Genomic DNA, 4589 nt, shown 5'->3' with positions numbered 1-4589 from the left:
GAGGATGAGGATTAGGATTAGGATAGGATAAGGATGAGGATGAGAATGAGGATTAGGATGAGGATGAGGATGAGAATGCGGATGAGAATGAGAATGAGAATGAGGATAAGGACGAGGGCTAGGATTATGATTAGGATTAGGATTAGGATTACGATTAGGGTTAGGATTAGGGTTAGGATTATGATTAGGAAGGAAATGAGGATGAGGAAGAGGATGAGGATGAGGATGAGGATAAAGCTAAGGATTACGATGAGGGTGAGGATGATGATGAGGATGAGGCTGAGGATGAGGAAGTGGATAAGGATGAGGATGTGGATGAGGATGAGGATGAGGGTTAGGATGAGGATGAGAATGAGGATTAGGATCAGGATGAGAATGAGGATGCGGAGGAGGAGAATGAGGATAAGGATGATGATGAGGATGAGGATGAGGATGAGAATGAGGATGCGAAGGAGGATGAAGATGAGGACGAGGATGAGGATGAGGATGAAGATGAGGATGTGGATTAGTATGTGGATGAGGATGAGGATGAGGATGAGGATGAGGATCAGGATCAGGATGAGGATGTGGATGAGGATGAGGATGAGATTGAGAATGAGGACGGGGATGGGGATGAGGACGAGGATAAGGATTAGGATTAGGGTTTGGATTAGGAGGAAGATGAGGATTAGGATTTGGGTTAGGATTAGGATTGATGAGGATGCGGATGCGGATGAGGGTTAGGAATTGGATTAGGGTTAGGATTAGGAGTAGGACGAGGACGAGGACGAGGACGAGGGTTAGGAATATGATTAGGGTTAGGATTAGGATTAGGACGAGGATGAGGATGAGGATGAGGATATTGACGAGGATGAGGATAAGGATGAGAATGAGGATTAGGATTAGGATGAGGATGAGGATTATGATAAAGATGAGGAATAGGAATAGGATTAGGATTAGGTATAGGATTAAGATTCAGATTAGGGTTAGGATGGGGATGAAACTGAAGTTGAGGATGAGGATGAGAATGAGGATAAGGATAAGGATGAGGGTGAGGATGAGGATGAGTATAAGTTTGAGGATGAGGATGAGGATGAGGATGAAGATGAGGATTAAGATGAGGATGAGGATTAGGATTAGGATTAGGACTTGGGTTAGGATTATGATTAGGACTTGGGTTAGGATTATGATAAGGATGAGGTTGAGGATGAGATGAGCATGAGGATGGGGATGAGGATGAGGATGCATATGAGGATGGGGATGAGGATGAGATGAGCATGAGGATGGGGTTGGGGATGAGGATGAGGATGGGGATGGGGATGAGGATGAGGATGAGGATGCGGATGCGGATGAGGATGAGGATGAAGATGAGTATGGGGATGGGTATGAGGATGAGGATGCGAATGGGAATGAGGATGAGGATGGGGATGAGGATGCGGATGAGGATGAGGATGTTGATGCGGATGAGGATGAGGATGAGGATGAGGATGAGGATGAGGATGAGGATGAGGATGAGGATGAGATTGAGGATGACGATAGGGATGGGGATGAGGACGAGGATCAGGATTAGGATTAGGGTTTGGATTAGGATGAAGATTAGGATTAGGATTTGGGTTAGGATTAGGATTGATGAGGATGAGGATGAGGGTTAGGAATTGGATTAGGGTTAGGATTAGGATTAGGACGTGGATGAGGATGAGGATGAGAATGGGGATGAAGGTTAGGAATTTGATTAGGGTTAGGATTAGGATTAGGACGAGGATGAGGATGTTGACGAGGATGAGGATAAGGATGAGAATGAGGATTAGGATTAGGATGAGGATGACGATGATGATGAAGATGAGGAATAGGATTAGGATTAGGATTAGGATTAGGATTAGGTATAGGACTAAGATTCGGATTAGGGTTAGGATGGGGATGAAATTGAAGTTGAGGATGAGGATGAGACTGAGGATAAGGATACGGATGAGGGTGAGGATGAGGATGAGTATAAGTTTGAGGATGAGGATGAGGATGAAGATGAGGATTAAGACGAGGATGAGGATTAGGATTAGAATTAGGATTAGGACTTGGGTTAGGATTATGATAAGGATGATGTTGAGGATGAGATGAGCATGAGGATGGGGATGAGGATGAGGATGAGGATGAGGATACATATGAGGATGGGGATGAGGATGAGATGAGCATGAGGATGGGGATGGGGATGGGGATGAGGATGAGGATGCATATGAGGATGGGGATGAGGATGAGGATGCGGATTAGGATGAGGATGAAGATGAGTATGGGGATGGGTATGAGGATGAGGATGCGGATTGGAATGAGGATGAGGATGGGTTTGAGGATGAGGAATAGGATGAGGATGCAGATGAGGATGAGGATATTGATGCGGATGAGGATGTGGATGAGGATTAGGATGAAGATGAGGATGAGGATGAGGAAGAGAATGAGGATGATGATGAGGATGAGGATGAAGATGAGGATGTGGATTAGTATGAGGATTAGGATCAGGATCAAGATGAGGATTAGGATTAGGATGAGATTAGGATTAGGGTTAGGATTAGGATTTGTGTTAGGATTAGGATTAGGATGAGGATGAGGATGAGGATGAGGATAAGGATGAGGATGAGGATGAGGATGAGGATGAGGGTGAGGATGAGAATTAGGACGAGGATGAGGATGAGGGTGAGGATGAGGATGAGGATGAGGATGAGGATGAGGATGAGGATTAGATTGCTGATGACGACAGGGATGGGGATGAGGACGAGGATCGGGATTAGGATTAGGGTTTGGATTAGGAAGAAGATGAGGATAAGGATTTGGGTTAGGATTAGGATTGATGAGGATGAGAATGAGGATGAGGATGAGGGTTAGGAATTGGACTAGGGTTAGGATTAGGATTAGGACGAGGATGAGGATGAGGATGAAGATGAGGATGAGGATGAAGGTTAGGAATATGATTAGGCTTAGGATTAGGATTAGGACGAGGATGAGGATGTTGACGAGGATGAAGATAAGGATGAGAATGAGGATTAGGATTAGGATGAGGATGAGGATGATGATGAAGATGAGGAATAGGATTAGGATTAGGATTAGGATTAGGATTAGGTATAGGACTAAGATTCGGATTAGGGTTAGGATGGGGATGAAATTGAAGTTGAGGATGAGGATGAGAATGAGGATAAGGATAAGGATGAGGGTGAGGATGAGGATGAGTATAAGTTTGAGGATGAGGATGAGGATGAGGATGAGCATGAAGATGAGGATTAAGATGAGGTTGAGGATTAGGATTAGAATTAGGATTAGGACTTAGGTTAGGATTATGATAAGGATGATGTTGAGGATGAAATGAGCATGAGGATGGGGATGAGGATGAGGATGAGGATGCATATGAGGATGAGGATGCAGATGAGGATGAGGATGAAGATGAGTATGGGGATGGGTATGAGAATGAGGATGCGGATTGGAATGAGGATGAGGATGGGGATGAGGATGAGGAATAGGATGAGGATGCGGATGAGGATGAGGATATTGATGCGGATGAGGATGAGGATGAGGATTAGGATGAAGATGAGGATGAGGATGAGGAAGAGAATGAGGATGATGATGAGGATGAGGATGAAGATGAGGATGTGGATTAGTATGAGGATTAGGATCAGGATCAAGATGAGGATTAGGATGAGGATGAGATTAGGATTAGGGTTAGGATTAGGATTGATGAGGATGAGGATGAGGATGAGGGTTAGGAATTGGATTAGGGTTAGGATTAGGAGATGAGGATGAGGATGAGGATGAGGATGAGGATGTGGATGAGGGTTAGGATTAGGATTAGGGTTAGGATCAGGATTAGGACAAGGATAAGGATGAGGATGAGGATGAGGATGAGGATTAGGATCAGGATATGTACGAGGATGAGGATAAGGATGAGAATGAGGATTAGGATTAGGATGAAGTTGAGGATCAGGATGAGAATGAGGATAAGAATAAGGATAAGGATGAGGGTGAGGATGAGGATGAGAATGAGGATTTGGATGAGGATGAGGATGAGAATGAGGATGAGAATGAGGATGAGAATGAGGATGAGAATGAGGATGAGAATGAGGATGAGAATGAGGATGAGAATGAGGATGAGAATGAGGATGAGAATGAGGATGAGAATGAGGATGAGAATGAGGATTAGGATTAGGATGAGGATGAGGATGAAGATGCATATGAGGATGGGGATGAGGATGAGATGAGCATGAGAATGGGGATAGGGATGAGGATGAAGATGCATATGAGGATGGGAATGAGGATGAGGATGCGGATGAGGATGAGGATGAAGATTAGTATGGGGATGGGTATGAGGCTGAGGATGCGGATGGGAATGAGGATGAGGATGGGGATGAGGATAAGGATGAGAATGACGATTTGGATTAGGATGAGGATGAGGATGATGATGATGATGAAGATGAGGAATAGGAATAGGATTAGGATTAGGTATAGGATTAAGATTCGGATTAGGGTTAGGATGGGGATGAAATTGAAGTTGAGGATGAGGATGAGAATGAGGATAAGGATAATGATGAGGATGAGGATGAGGATGAGTTCGAGGATGAGGATGAGGATGAGGA

Source organism: Lupinus angustifolius, chromosome LG16, assembly GCF_001865875.1.
Source record: "Lupinus angustifolius cultivar Tanjil chromosome LG16, LupAngTanjil_v1.0, whole genome shotgun sequence".
In the NCBI taxonomy this organism is placed as follows: Eukaryota; Viridiplantae; Streptophyta; class Magnoliopsida; order Fabales; family Fabaceae; genus Lupinus; species Lupinus angustifolius.
Note: the sequence above shows the minus strand (reverse complement) of the source record.